At 35.7% G+C, this 16,781-nt stretch overlaps 1 protein-coding gene across 3 annotated transcripts in view; it reads right to left on the bottom strand.

Moving 5' to 3' along the window:
* Positions 1-8,683, bottom strand: part of PIGR (polymeric immunoglobulin receptor) — a 33,343-nt gene extending 24,660 nt beyond the window's left edge. Inside the window, exons 1-2 of one of the 3 annotated variants that reach the window (XM_087959601.1) lie at positions 8,527-8,656; positions 165-302 (exon numbers count right to left, since the gene is read on the bottom strand). The gene's annotated coding sequence lies outside the window, so the exon portion shown is untranslated. Of the gene's footprint in view, positions 1-164; positions 303-8,526 lie in introns of all 3 variants that reach the window. The other 2 variants (XM_026676772.2, XM_087959603.1) reach the window with 2 other exon arrangements.
* Positions 8,684-16,781: the final 8,098 nt, after the last annotated feature.

Genomic DNA, 16,781 nt, shown 5'->3' with positions numbered 1-16,781 from the left:
TATTGGTTTTTGAAAACTCTTAAAAATAATCAAGATAGATATTTAAGCATAATATTTAAGCATATCCATATTCTCTGTGATTTTTTTTTAAATTAAAATTTTGAATTCCTATGTGTTGCAGCTGAATATCAGTGTACTGCCACTCTTCGTAAGTTGAAGCTTACCTGTAAATTATTACTCTACATCAGGAACCTCTCTTAGATGACCTTGGTTTACCTCAGGATATGCAATTATATTCATTTATTACATTTTTATGCTACCAGTCTCATTGGGCTCCCATCCTCACTCCAGCTCCTGCCAACCTAGCAGTTCAAAATCATGCAAATGGGAATAGATAAATAATAAATAAACCACTTTGGTGGGAAAGTAACAGTGTTCCATGATGTCATGCTGGACACATGACTGCAGAAATGTCTTTGGACAGAACTGCCTCAATGGCCTTGAAATTAAAAAGAACATCACCCCCTATAGTTGGCAACGACTAGCGGAGTAAGACCTCAGGGTTTCCTTCTTAGTCTCACTGGACATGTAGAAGAAGAAATAGCCAAATCTGGGGGTGGAGTGAAAAGGGGATCAGCCTAGAATCCCTGCGTAACCACAAATGAAGTAAGTCCAATCTTCCATGAGTGCCATTTACCCTTTTCTAACTATAATCAGGTGCTGTTAGTTGAGAAGGCTTTTCCATGCATGGGGTTTTAGCAATATCTCAATTTAATTGAAACTTCATGTGTGGACCTAGTCTTTCATGTCTGACAGGATGGCTTATAATATTACACAATGATCATGATGGTAGACAATGTGAAAATTCTAAAACTTTAGATTAGATTGGAAGTTTGAAAAAAAAAAAACATGTCAGAAGAAGACACTAGTAAACCACTTGCTTAAACATACCATAAAAACAATCTGGACATGTCCAAGTATTTATTAGGAGTCAAACTTATTTTTATCATCTTACATGTGGTTAAGCATTATATAATTTATAATAAATAGATAGGGAGCCACTTTTTTCATTCCATTTGAGACTGCTATTATATCTTTTATTTGTGATAACATCGTACCTACAATTTGAATTAGAATATTGCAGCCTTGGAACCAGAGGGCCAAGGTTTGATCTAGTACTGTGTTTCCCCAAAAATACAATCTACCTCAAAAGTAAGTAAGTTTAAATACTGATATTCTGATTGTAGTTTGATGGATGAAAAATATTTTAGTTGTCTTATATCAGTTTTCTGCAACCTGGGTGACCTACAAATATGTTACATTACAATTAGGGGTACATTCCCAATGGCCATGCTATATGGGAATCTGTAATGCAACGTATGCAAAAAGAGAAAATTGAAAAGGCTATATTGATTTTGGTAAAAAAAAAAGTTTTTTGAATTAGGAAATTATGAGTCTGTATAAGTACTCCTTGTTCCTGCATTCAACTGTATTCAGGAAACATTTCCTGGAGTGATTAGAGAAGGAAAAGTTAACAGACCTGAAACTTTTTTTTAAAATCAGTCAGCCTATTTTATTAATTATTTTATTGCAAGTCTTAAGCAAAACAACTGACCAAATAGAACTTCAACATATAGGTGATTATTTAAATCCAGCTATAGAGCTGAGAATCAAGTATGGTTGTTCAGTAGGATTTTTACCATTGTAAGTATTATCCAGAAGCACTTCTTCCACTCCCATGACATTTATTTGCAATTACTGTAATTAGATTTCCAGACAGAATGATCAAATTTTTGGTGGCCAGTGACTGTACAAGAACTTAACCAAAAAAATCTACTTGATATTGTACAAGATGATAAGTCCTTTTTAAAAAAATGCTATTTTTAATGAGGTGTTTGGAGAGATATTTATCAGGTACTAAGCCTTTCAAATGGCTTTTAGTAGACCTTACTTCTTCATTTTTTTCCACTGGAAAATAGCAGGGAATTATATTACCAATATTTAGTGATTTACCTTGAAAGGGATGGTAAAAATGTTTTGGTGCTTCATCTCTGACAAATGTCTGAGGCTCATTAATTTCAGTGCACTTTTTCTCATAAGTTTATTATTGTTGGAAAACAGGGCATCTAGTTTGTGTAATATGTCGCACACACACTGTAGTGTGCATTTTTTTATTTATGCTGTGTGACTGTCAATTAAATCAGCAGGGCTCACACCAAAATTAATTAGACCAGAAGCCAGAGGAGTGTTTCAAGATCAATAAGCCATTCACATTGGGGTTTGGACAAAAAAAGTTAAGATGCTGGAAACAAGGTACACATTAAAAGGAGTAGGGCTTCAACTGCCTATATGCAGCTACTATCTTGACATTTTTAATCCTTCCTCTGTCACTTCTCTATACAATTTGTAATAAAATCAAAAGTCCCTGTCATAGGTTAAGAAAGCACGGCTAAGTCAACATAGATGTTACTCTGACAATGTGAGTAGCTTATTTACTCGTTATAAATCAATAGCAGCTTCCTTGCTATAAGGTTCTTTCAACAGCTTTATCTAACAGGCAGTTAGCTTCTCATTCTTTTCAGACAGTTTGGAAACATAGACACTTGACTTTATTTCTGTGTTTTGCAAAGAATGGATCCCGCTCCCCCCCGCACCAAAAGACGGTTAGTTCTGGTTCCATCTTAACCATGAAAGCTGGCTGGGTAATTTTCGGCCAATCACTTTCTCTCAGCCCAACCCATCTTGCAGGATTGTAGTTGTGGGGAAAATAGAAGGAAGGAAGAAATATTAGGTATGCTCATCACTTTGAGTTACTTGTAAAAAATAATACACTTGGGATAAAAAAAATAAGACTTGTAAAATAATTAACCCAAACAATAAATGAATTTTAAGCGGCACCATTAATTTTTTTAAAAAACAACACTTTATTTAACTTTGTTGCATTTAGTTTTATTTCATGGCTTCTAAGATTAAATTTAAAGAAAAAGCGCTCCTGAGCATGAAATAAATGGGCCTGAAGCTGTGTTTTCCACTGAAAAAGTATTTCTTTTCTAGCATGGCACTATGAAATATATTTAAATGATTCATGTGAGTTAAACATTATTTTATTTTAAGATCTCCAAAGCCCAAAGAAAGAAATACATCCAAATAATGAAAGAATTAACTAAACAACAGGAGTGAATGCTAGACTCAAAACATCATGTTTTTGAAAATTAAAGAACATATTTATGTATTTGAGAGATTCAGGGAGAAGGATTCTTTCTTTCTTGGATAGCTGAGATTCTCATATGTCCATAACAATATCATTCTGAACAGAATTAAATATTCATCCTATTTTTTTTAAGTTCTAAAGTCTTGTACATGGAACTGGAATTAGAATGTTTATTTTCTCAGAATTACAAGTTGTCCTTGACTTATGACCATTTGTTTAATCACTATTCAGAGTTACCATGGCACTAAAAAAAGTTTTGTTTATGACTGATGTTTGTATTTATGACCATTGCAGCATTCCTATGATCACATGATCAAGAACTGGGTGCTTGGCAATCAGCATGTATTTATGATGGTTGCCATGTTCCATGGACTATATGATCGATTTTCAATCTTCTTGGCCACCTCAGATAAGCAAATGGGGGAAGCTGGATTTGCTTAACAACCATGGCAAAAAAGGTTGTAAAATTGGGTGTAGTCACAGGATGACTCACTTAACAACCTCAGTGCTTGGTAACAAAGGTTTCAGTCTCAGTTGGGGCCTGGAAATAAATGTACAATCTTGGATGTAAGTCATTTCTAGTCACTCCACTACAAATTCAGCTGAATACAAAACTATGTGAAAACTAAATTGCCTTAAAATGCTAATAAAGATATTAATGCATTTAATATTTATTACTTTGTCACAAAATTGAAAGCCGATCTCTGGAGAGGCATTAAACATCAGTCACTCATTTGCTCTGATGACTTGCAATGGGGAGGTTGAAGGGATCCTTCCTATAGCCATAACGTGGAGATCAACAATAATATTGGACTGTAGTTCTTGTTATATATTACTTCTGATGCTATTTACTAAATCTGGTGAGATCCATGTATCTGGAGGGTCATAAATCAACACCTCAGTGCACATTTTGTAGCCCAGGGCAGCATTACAGAGTTTGGCTATACACCCATTTTTCCAAATTCTGGTTATACTTGAAATGTATGCAAATATAGTACTTGCATCAAAATTCCTCTACAACTGATAACTTTGCTACTCCTTCATAAATGTTGTCTGATGCAAACGGTTATATACAAAATGCTGAAAATAATTATAGAATATGAGCATCAGTGTAATTTCAGCTATGAAATAGTAAAGAAGCATTACTCACTATCAAGGCTTAGCTGAGCAGAATAAATTAGTGATCCAAATCCTCTTTTTTCAGTCCTTCTATTTAAAAAATCAATAAATCTTGAAACACTTCTCTTTTTGTGTTTCCTCTACTCACAATATTGGAAAGATGAAGAAACACCACAAGATGAAGAAATAATTAAGAAGATACTAGACTGTGTAGAAATGGATAGACTTACATTGAAAATCAAACAGAAAGAAGACAAAATATATTATCAGACATGGAACTTATTTTACCAGTGGTTGGAAAAAAGGGGTGGAGACAGTGGTGGGATTCAATCTTTTTTAGTACTGGTTCTGTGGGCCTGGCTTGGTGGGCCTGGCAGGGGAAGGAGGCTGTAAAATCTCTAGTCAGAGGTGGGATTGGCCAGTTTTCCAAACTACTCAAAATGTCCACTACCGGTTCTGCAGAACTGGTCAAAACCTGCTGAATCCCACCTCTGGGTGGAGAGTAAGAATGGAATCTGTATTGTTAAGCAAATTTAATACCCAGACAACACAATGTTTATCAAGCACTAAGAAATGTAATTAATAGAAAATTAATAGCTGTTTTAGGTAGCTGACAAACAGCTACCTAAAAAAGTGAAGTATATAACAATATATATCTTAACAGCAGCCAGGCTAACGTTTGCTCAGTGTTGGAAACTACCTCACATACCTACAGAACAGATGATTATCCAGAAAATCTCAGACTGTGCAGAAATGGACAAACTAACTTTAGCCCTAAAAAACAAAGATTCCTCAATATATTGTAACAATTGGAATTGCTTGTATAAATGGTTAGACCAAAGATAGACTTAATATCATAAGGTAAAAAAGAATGGGATAAATCTCAGACTGTGCAGAAATGGACAAACTAACTTTAGCCCTAAAAAACAAAGATTCCTCAATATATTATAACAATTGGAATTGCTTGTATAAATGGTTAGACCAAAGATAGACTTAATATCATAAGGTAAAAAAGAATGGGATAAACTTATATGAGTGTAATCTAAATATAGATATGGATAAGAGGTGCGTATATGATATAAATTAAGAAAAGAAAAGATCTTACAAACTGTCGAAAATGAGAATGTTTTTAAGTGTTCACCTTTTTCTTTCTTTCTTTCTTTCTCTTTCTTTCTTTCTCTTTTCTTTTCGCGTTTCTTCCTTTCTTCCTTGCTCTTTTCTGGATTTTCTATTTGTGTATATGTTGTTGATTTGTTTTTAATTGTAAAATTAATAAAATTTGTTTGTTTTTTAAAAGAAAATTAATAAAATTATTTTTAAAAAATGCTTAGCTGAGCAGAATAAATTAGTGATCCAAATCCTCTTCTTTTCAATCCTTCTGTTTTAAAAAATCTTGAAACACTTCCCTTTTTGTGTTTCCTCTACTCACTAACAGCTGGTGCAATACTGAATTTCTTAAGAGCTGAATGTCTAAAAATATCTTCTTAACTCCAGCTTTGCACATCCATCCACCTGTTAAGATTCTTAAAGAATTATTAACCTCCAAAATGCACACAGCAATAGAGCTATTTTTCATATAATTGTGCAGATACCTATATGTAGGAGATATTATTTGTAGTCTACACAATGTTATTATACTATTTTTGTGGTCTGCACAATGCTATTATGCTGTGATCTATAACGTATTTGTTAATGCACTACCAATGGCTTCATAATGCCAATGAGGTATATTAATGAACAAAGAGAGTAAGAAAGCACAACTTCTCTGAATAATATTTGCCAATTCCATAAAACAAATGTGGATACCAGAATCAAGGCAGGACAAGACTCCAGGGTCTTCTTATTCAGCAGAATTATTAGGAGGCACCTTATTTGTGAACTGGATTGATGTTTCATCAGATGAAATTTGAACTGCAATTTCAACTCTATTTAAACCAAAACTTCTTGATGCTCTTGTTTGGCTAATACATGAGAATGTATTATAAACCAAAAAATGACAAATCAGGAGCTTGAATAATATCAAGCTGATTGATTTAGTGTCAATTATGGCCATTTACTCTAGTTGCTCTCCAGAAACAAAAGTTTCAGGAAGACCACAGCATTGGGTCTGCTTACAAGTATGTAATGTACATACAAGTATGTAATGCATGCATGTATTTATTTATTTATTTCATACAGCAAATTTATATGGCTGCCTATGTCAGAAAAAGTGACTGTAAGCAATATATAATAAACACTAATCCTAAAAATACAGTTACTATTAAATATAATTTTAATAGTTATTGCAAGATTGCAAGATACATAATTGCAATTGCAAAATGCATAAGAGAACAGATGGTAGTTCCAGCTAGGCTAATAAGAAACTAGGTATGTTTAGCCTAATGAAGAGGGTGATATGTTAACAGTTTTCCTGTATTTGAAGGGATGTCACACAGGGAATCGATGTATTCTCCAAAGCAGAACAACAAGCAATGGGTGAAACTTCATCAGAAGGAGATTCAACCAGGAAATGACAAGGAATTTCCTGAGGGTGAGAATGATTAATCAATGGAACAGCTTGCTTCCTGGGGTTGTGGGTGCTCCATCGCTGGATATTTTCAAAACAAAGATTGGACAACCACTTAATGTGATGTAGAAGACCTCCAAGGTCTTTTCCAGCATTATGATTTTAGGATTCTATATCCAGAAGGGATGATCAAGTCACCATCAAAGAGTAATACACAGAGAAAGGCTAGATTTTAGAGAAAAGCTCATCAAATGTCACTTCCAAGTGCTGAGGCACAGTGGGACTGCAGCGGTCTAGCACAAAAACGTGATTTATTGTTTATAATTTGTCTCACTGCCTGTTTAGTTCTGGGTTTTAGAACTACAATAGTTCTGCATTGTGCTTCATGTCCCCTAATTATGGCACAAGTTCTGACCTGGTTACATTGATTTTTTTTAATATAGTATGAACAATTATGCAGAACTAGGATTACTTTTGGATCTAGTTTTAGATTTTAGTTTTGGCACTAGGAAGTTTAACAAAATAAAAATATGTAGAACTTGTTAAATTTCCTGCAACTCTACACTTCTATTGCATTCTGCTTATATCGTAAATTGAATGGCATTTGGAATTTCCAGCTTGAACAAAATTCTTTCAAAGAAATTTCCAAGAGTTTCCAATAAATCTTTAGGCATGGTTTTTCAGTCTAAGCAGCCTAAAATTTCTTCTTTCCGAGTGATAAATTACTACAGAAAGTAGTTAATGAAAGATTCACAGTGCCTGCTTCCGAAGGTCTTGGCAACATTTGAATGGCATAGTGGGGACCTCACTGTAAGAGGGATAGGACAAAAACTAAAATGCTGAATTGATTTTAACCCACTGGTAGTGATCTAGATCCCAATGCAGTACAATTGAAACATGCCTTTAATCCACATTAAAAACACATGAGTAAAACATGAGTAAAACAGTAAAATATGTCATGCACATCCAGAATTTGAGCAAATATCCAAACCCTTTATAGCCACATGCCGACATGAACTGCAAACTGTGCACTTAGGAGTTGACTTATGACCCTCCAGATACATTGATCCCCAGTTCTCAGCAGATCTAGTGAATAGCATCAGAAATAAAATATTACAGGAAGTGCAGTCCAATAACATTTGGAAAATTACTTGCTGACTCCATTGTTATGGCTATAGCAGGGACCACTTCAACCTCATCACTGCAAGTCAAAAGAACAGTGATATGAGAATGAGTGATATTTTAGGCCTCTTCAGACACAAGGTTTCAGATTGTTACAGAGTAATAAATACTAAACACATTAAGATTCTATAAAAAATCTCTATCGGATCTATAAAGCAAATATTGTTTAAACACAAGTTTATTTATTCACTTAGGCTGAAATCCTAAGTGGAGCTACTAGAAGTGAGCTCCTTGTAGGCTTACCTCAAGAAAGTATAGTTGAAATGTATGCAAATACTTGCATGAAAATTCCTCTACAATTGTTGAGTTGCTACTCCCTCATAATTTTTTCTTCTACAGAGTATATACAACTAATAATAATTAGATTGATAACTGAATGTTAAATATTTTAATATACAGTACATACAGGCTGATAGAAATTTATTGAATATGAGCAATAAGCCTTTAGCACTTCTTAAAAATCTGTTTTGTTTTCTAATTTGGGATTTTGTTGTTGCTTTTTTAGAACCATTATTACAGTCATCTATATAATTTCAGGTATGGAATAGTAAAAAAAAGCATTACTCACTGTCCAGGTTTAGCTGAGCAGATTAAGTTACTGATCCAAATCCTCCTTTTTCAATTCTCCTACTATGTTTTTTTTTTAAACACTTCTCTCTTTGTAGCTCTTTGTCCCTAGACTAAGTAAGTACTACTGGTGCAATACTTAAGAACTGAAAGTATTTAAAGACCTCCTCTTAACTCCAGCCCTGCACATCTATCTACCTGTTGAGGTTCTTAAAGGAATATCAGCCTCCCAAATGCACACAGCATATAATTTTGCAGGCACATGCATGAAGAAAATATGATTTGTAGCCTGCACAATGTTTCCAATGGTTTCATAATGGCAATAGGGAATATTAGCAAACTTTGGAAGAAAGAAAATACAAGTTTTCTGGATAATATTTGTCAATTCGGTAGCAGAAATGTGGACACGGGAATAGAGTCAACCCACATGAACTCCACAATTTTTGATATCTTTATTTTAATTATATATCAAATGTATATGGCTGTCCATGTCATGAAAAGTGACACTGGGCAGTGTACAGCAATTAATAAAACAATAAACATATAAAAAGAGTCATTATTAAAAATGTAAAAAAATCACAAGGAAAAAGTAAGAATACATGTTAAATTCCAGTCAAATTGATATCCAGAGAAATTATGATACAGAGCAGTGGTGGGATTCAATTTTTTTTACTACTGGTTCTGTGGGCGTGGCTTGGTGAGCATGGGAGGTGAATGATATTGTAAAATCTCCATTCCCTCCATACTCCTCGGGGAAGGTTACTGCAAAATCCCATTAACCTGATTTCCAGCTTTGTTCTCCTGCACAGGGCAACAAAAGAAGACCCAGCCGATCAGCTGGGACTTGGCAGAGAATAGAGGGGGGCAGGGCCAATCAGAAGTGATATTTGCCGGTTCTCCGAACTACTCAAAATTTCCACTACTGGTTCTCCAGAACTGGTCAGAACCTGCTGAATACCACCTCTGACACGGAGCTAAGGAATGCAAATGCCTTAGAGTCCTCAAAGCAGAATAGACACATAATTCTAGGTTTTAGAGAAGGGCTCCTCGTTTGTAATGTAATTACAAATCTCATTGCCGAGGCCTAGTAAGACTGCAGCAGCCCAGTACTAAAGTATGATTTGTTGCTTCTAATTTGGCTCCCTGCCAGTTAGTTCCGGCTCCCAGGATTACTATAATTCTGCATTGTAATTCCTGTCCCCCCAACTATGTCTTAGGTTCTGACCTGGTTGACTTACTTTTTATACAGTGCGAACTATTGTGCTTGACTTCTGGATTGCCTTTTGATCACATTTCACTGAACTACTTTGTCTTTCAAACCAAGGCAGGGCCAAGATGCTAAAAAAGCTTGAATGGATGCATGGATATATAGCATTATAGAAATGGGAAAGTACAATCTCAAAGAACATATCCATTCTGTAAAGGCAGCCTTAGCTTGAGACTTCAGTGCCCAAACAAATATCACATCAATAAATTGAGAAATATATGAAAATAATGGTTTTGTTATTGCAAATAAAGAAAGTATTAGATTAAAAAAACACTTTTCAAAATTTTCAAATTATGTTAATTTTCTTTTCTAAAGCTTTTTACATTAAATCTGTGATTCTATGAATCTTATTATGCGAAGGAGGGTTATAGTTATTCTCTCTCTCTCTCTCTCTCTCTCTCTCTCTCACACACACACACACACACACACACACACAACTTAAGATCATTGATGGACGACTATTTTGAATTTTCAGAGAATTCTGAACCACAAAGCCACATCACATTATAAAAATTGCTGAAATGTTAATATCCTATGAAAGTAAGTACAACCATTAGTCATACCGGGAATGCTACCACAAAAACAAAGCTAAAGAAATGTCCAGTGGTTTTTAACCAGAGGTGACTGCAGAGGGGTGGCTTTAAAAAAATCAATATGGCTGCTAAAACCATGAGGTTGAAGCCTGTCCTTTTTTATATGTGTTATGATTTGTACAAAACAGGGGTGGGGCTTCAATTGTGTGATTGGCCGCCATCTTTAACTTTTTTTTAACCTCCTTCTTTTGTCTCTAAAGCTATTTTTCAGGTTGGGAAATGAAATGTTGGACAAATAATGGTCTAACACAGGGGTCTCAAGCTTGATATCATTGAGGGCTGCATCAGGGTTGTGTTTGACCTTGGGAGCCCTGGGGGGGCATGGCCAGCATGACATCACTCATGCCGGGGGCACCTGTGGAGGCTAGAGCACTCCGCCAGTGAAAATGGGTTCCCAAGCTCCATTTTTAACTGCAATGGCTTCCTGCAACCCTCTGCTAGCTAAAACAGAACTCGGGAGGACCATTTGCAGCCCTCACAAGCTCCATTTTTGCTGGCAGAGGCACTGTGGGCCAGTCCTTTGTTGTTTCCAGGGCAGCCCCATGGGCAATATCTAAGCACCCCATGGGGCGGATCCAGCCCCCAGTCCTGAGTTTGACATCCCTGGTCTAACATAACATATTGCAACAAAAAAGATTCATAAGGTGCTTTGTCTAAAGTGGCTGAGACATGGACTTCAGACTCTTCTGTCATTTGGCTTTACAAGAAAGAAAAAGAACCGGACGGACAAGGATTTTTCTGAAACAGAAACTTATTACCTGTTTCTCATCACAAGAATGAACCAAAGAAAGATAGTTTCGCTTTACCATAAATCACATGTCCTGTACCTTAAGTTTAAAAAGAACTATAATAATAATATATCAGGTTTTATGTTTGGGTTTAAGATTGTGATCATACATTCTCACTGCAATAGAAAATATCTTAGTTTTAAATATCCTTTAATTCAGCTGACCTTATGCAGGCATTCATTTACTTTTTCTAACTCTCAAAACTATAAAATAAGGAAAGGCAAGTGAAATCCAAACTTATGATTCCTATTCTATTAATAGCTTTTGTGTACAAATTATTTCTTTTATGAAAATGACTACTGCAGTTAAAAGAAAGTAAGTTTTAATTCCAAACCAATATGTATTACTTATTAATAGCATTCTGGCTTTTAGTCTGGGCATTCGTTCAAGTGGCTGACAATAAGACAATAGTGCACATTATTTGCATTTGCCCTGCTATTATTTATAAGTGTAGATAATCCTTGATTTATGATCACATGTGGGACCAGAATTTCCATTGCAAGGCTGTTGTCAAGTGTATTACACCTTATTTTACAAACTTTATTCTTATACTTGTTAAGTAAATCACTGCAGTTAAGTGAATCATGCAGTAATTAGACGAATCTGGCTCCCTGCATTGACTCTGCTTGTTGGAAGCTAACTGGGGAGGTCACAAATGATGATCACATGACTCCAGGACCCTTCAACTGTCTTAAATACGGTATATGCCAGTTGCCAAGTGCCCAAATTTTGATCATGTAACCGAGAAAACGCTGCAATTGATGTAAAATGCAAAACTGGTCATAAATCATTTTTAAGTATCATTGTAAATTCAAGTGATTGCTAAGTGAGTGATTGTAAGTCGAGAACTACCTGTACTACATAATTTATCATAAAAGGGCTGGAACAGATGTTAAGCAAATTAAAAAACTGTGCAGGAGTTATCAAAACTATTTGCAGTAAGGGTATTTTTCCAATGTAAGGGGAGAAATAGATTCACATATTTTGTTCAATTGATTTTGAAAATACATCTTTCAGAAAAAGAATTAAATGATTATAGTTTTAAAAAACTGAATGTGGGGGGGGGGACAGATTGCTTTATTGCTATTTGCATCCCCCCCCCATTTTTTTGTTATCACAGGTCAATTTTACAATATTGATTTTATTTTTTGAGTGTTGATATTTTTCAACTTGGAGCACATTGTTCTTCAGCCAGTTCTCATCATTTGCCTTTTAACAAAATTAGTATTTGATGAACATTTCAAACAGATGAAGCCATCTTCCCCCCCACTTTTAAAAACATCTTACTAAATAGTATAGATATAATGATTAAGGTGTTGGCCTAGAAAACAGGAGATTGCATTCTAGGCCTCCCTTAAATATGAAAGCCAGTTGAGTGACGGGGTTTTCACTCTCCCTCAGCCCAACCCACTTCCCAGAGTTGATGTTGGAAAATAATAGGCAGGAATAGGCAGGAATAGGTATGTTTTCTGCCTTGAGTAATAGATATACAAGTGTGGGGTAAAAAAAGGATGGGGTTAAAAAATAATAATCCTCCAGTGAAGCACATAGTTGTGGGCCTTGTGTGCTCTGAGGAAGATGAGAGCTATGCCAGAGGTTCAACTATACTGGACAGGTCTCAACAGAGGATCCAGATGAAATGTGTCTTTCCTATAAACAATATGGATACAACTTACAGAAACTTATACTGGATCAGTCCTTGCTTGGGTCAACAAGGACTTTGGTCAGTGTTGGAGTTCTTGGACATCTGGTGACAAGAGAGCTATAGGACTCAGGACTATTAGCTGAGCAATCAGGATCAACAGCAGCAGGATGAATGGAAGAAGAGTTGCTTACCTATTGCAATATACGAAGACTGAAAACAAAGAAATATTGATTTGCTATTACAAATCAATACCAGTGAGAAGAGGATATTCAAAAAGAATGCACCAGTTCTAGAAAGAACAATATCCAGTAATAACAGGGAGGAGACTAGCAGATCAATGTCAGTTTGTAATATGAAATAAAGTATTTAAAGAGATAGAATTAGAAGAACTGCAAAGATCTACTCAAGGTAAAAAAAAAACACCAAAGTCTTGCCAGAAGTAATTCAGACAGAAGAGAAAAACCAGAAGGAATTGGTAATAGAGAAAGCCAGCATTACTAATGAATTTGGGAATTCTCATTCCCAAACCAAGCACCTTTTGCTCTACCTTCTCCTCAGAAAGAACAAATTCCTACAATTGAAAAACAAGAGGAACTGAAATGAAAAATAACTGAGCATCTAGAACAGCACAAAAATAATAGAATGACATAGTCTGCTTTGAACAAAACCAACCAACCAAATAAAAAACCAGCTGGCCAAAGTATTAAAAGATGCCAATATTGTAATATCAAATATAAGCACTAGCTAACTGCATGAAACAAACCAACTGATGTACAGCATAGCTGCATTTATAACTGAAGATTTTGGATACAAAAGCAATCAATGAGCAAGAGATAAGCTAAACTGCGCACCACCAAAATGGAAGATAGGGTAAGACAATAAGGCCAGTATGTTAAAATCAGATGCAATCAAGCTACAGCCAATGTAAAAAAAGCTGAAAAAGAAGACCAAAGAATATCTGATCCAGAAATAACACCTAAAGACAAGCCCTGGAAAATTTAAAGCAGGAAATAACAACAGTAGCCAAGAAAATCAGCAGGTACAAAGTTTGAACTGTACCTTACAGCCAGAGTCTCCAATTTCAGCCTAATCAGAAAGGTTTCTACCAATTAATCAATAGAGAGAGTGCAATAAACCAGCCAACATCTTACAAGAAAAAACTGCAGTTCTGGGCGCAACTATGGAACAACAAAACCAGAATGCAGCTTGGATAAAGGAAGTGGAGAAGGGGGAAAGGTTGAAATGGAAGAACTTGTAATAACAGCAAAAATGGTTTAGAAAAGAGCAAGGAAGACAAGTTGAAGATGAACTGCATAATATTTGGTTGAATCATCTGACCACTCTGCACCCACAGATTTCCAAACAGTTTAACAATATACAGCAAGGAGCTGAAATTGAATATTGAATAATGGAGGTTCATTCTCTGAGCTTGTTGGTTGGTTTCCAAATGTTTTGTTACCAGACTAGGTAACATCTTCAGTGGATTAGATCAGTGGTGGGTTTCAATTTTTTTTTTACTACTGGTTCTGTGAGCGTGGCTTGGTGGGCATGGTAGGGGAAGGATACTGTAAAATCTCCAGTCAGAGGTGATATTTGCTGGTTCTCTGAACTACGCAAAGTGTTCACTAACAGTTCTCCAGAACTGGTCAGAACCTGCTGAATACCACCTCTAGATTAATTCCCCTCTGGATTAGTTCCGCTGAAGATGTTACTTAGCCTGGTAATAAAACATTCAGAAACCAACCCATAAGCTCAGAGAATGAAGCTCCAACCTTCATCCTCCACTCGAGCTACAGATATTCACCACCTTTGCAAACATTGATTAATATCTGGCCAAACCTACCTGTTAATGAAAGATTCAACAAAAGTTAATGAAAGATTCAACTAAATTGGCAGTTACTGGCCAATTACCTAATTACCAACAACATTAAAGTTGCTAACTGGTATGGTAGCAGATGCAGTTCAACAGCATCCACTTGAAAACACGTTATTTTCCACCAAAGCAGAAAAAAACAGCAGAGGAAAAAAAGATCAGTTCCTAATTGACAAGACGATTTTGGAAAACTGTAAAAGAAGGAAGACCAACTTGACCGTAGCTTGGATTGATTACAAGAAGGCATCTGACTCCCTGTCACATAACTAGATAATCAAGTGCCTAAAAATAATAGGAGTCAGTAAAAAAATCTGAAGCTTTGTGAAAAGATCAATGGTATAATGGAAGATGCTGGTCAATGGTGATATATATTGGGAGCAGTGGTGGGATTCAATTTTTTTTACTACCGGTTCTGTGGGTGTGGCTTGATGGGCATGACAAGGGAAGGATACTGTAAAATCTCCAATCAGAAGTGATATTTTCTGGTTCTCTGAACTATTCAAAATTTCCACTACCAGTTCTCCAGAACTGGTCAGAACCTGCTGAATACCACCTCTGATTGGGAGAGATTAATATCAACAGAGGAATCTTTCAAAGAAATTCACTATCACCACTACTGTTTCTCATAGCACTGATTCCTCTGTCAATACTACAAAACAAATCAGACATGAGTACCAAACATCAAAAACATCGGCCAGCCCCTTTATATGGATGACCTGAATGTGTATGGAAAAGACCATCTGAAATGGAATCACCACTTAACATTGTCCAAATATATAGCCAATATTTGGACTGGAGTTTAGATTGGCAAGTAAGAACTGGTGGGACCATAAACAAACAAAATAATAGAAAATGAAGAAGCTAATCTGCTCTGGGACTTTAAAACAAACAAGCATCTGCTATACAACACCCAGACATAATCACTGTTGATAAGGAAAAAAAAGTCTGGATCATGTATATTGCAATACCTGGAGATAGCAAAAAAAAAACAAAAAACGGGAAAGAACTGGGGAAAATCACAAAATACAAAGACATGCAAATAGAACTAGAACAGCCATGGCAAAAGAAAGCGAACATAGAATCCATAGTGATAGGTATCTTGGAGCATCTGGAGCATTGTATGAATGCTATTGGCCTTGACAAAATCACCATCAGTCTGCAAAGGCAGTTTGACTTAGGTTACTTCCTGTGACAATATCTTTAATATTATTAAATAATTATTAACACCTGCCTATTCCAGATCTTCAAGAAGGACTTAATAAGTGGATAAAAATGCCAATCCAGTTTAAACATTTGGCTGATTCTGCAACCAACCATAATAAGGTTAGTAATGTAGTAATTTATATCAAAAATTCTAGGAGACAAAAGTTCAAGTGGGTGGAACTATCTGGTTACATTTCTGATTTTTCTCATTATATGTACACCGTACAATGAATTGCCTGTTTAAACTCCTTCCAGATTTAGGGTTATGACATATATAACCTCTACTATTTACCACACAAAAAAGGCCAAAGTCCCCTGGATTGCATAACCACAATTGCAGAATTATTTGACTTTTTGCCATTAAATATTATCAGAAGAATTCTGCCCAAGGCTGCACTTGACTAAAGTGCCACTGTAATCTTCCTGAATTATTTAGTTTAGTTCTTTAGATTGGACACTATGTGGCAACTTGAAGAGAAAAAACGTTGATTTATTGCTTGGCAGCTGATTTATGGTGAGTTGTATACTAATTATGAGTTCTTATCATTTTAAATGAGGGCTAGGACTTCAATTCAGATTTCAATAACTGCTATTACTCTTTGAAACTGAATTGCTAGGAAATGAAATATTATTGTACCGGCAATTTGAGAAATTTTGAGACTGAAACTAGTAGCAATGAAGAACTGTCTATCTTTCTTTTAAATTTTTTTTGGCTTACATTACCACTGAATTAAACACACTACTGATGTGTTTAATTTACACAGAGAGCGGGAAGGAGGGAGGGAGAGAGGGAAGTAAAAAGTAGGGAGGGAGAGACAAAGACAGAGAGAGAGGGGAGGGAGGGAGAGGGAGGGGGAGGGAAGTAGGGACGGACAGACAAAGACAGA

This window comes from Notechis scutatus, chromosome 3 (genome assembly GCF_049901735.1).
Source record: "Notechis scutatus isolate UNSWTSFEM ecotype Mainland chromosome 3, rNotScu1.2, whole genome shotgun sequence".
Classification (NCBI taxonomy): domain Eukaryota; kingdom Metazoa; phylum Chordata; class Lepidosauria; order Squamata; family Elapidae; genus Notechis; species Notechis scutatus.
The sequence above is the reverse complement of the archived record's forward strand: the minus strand, read 5'-3'. Positions and strand labels throughout refer to the sequence as shown.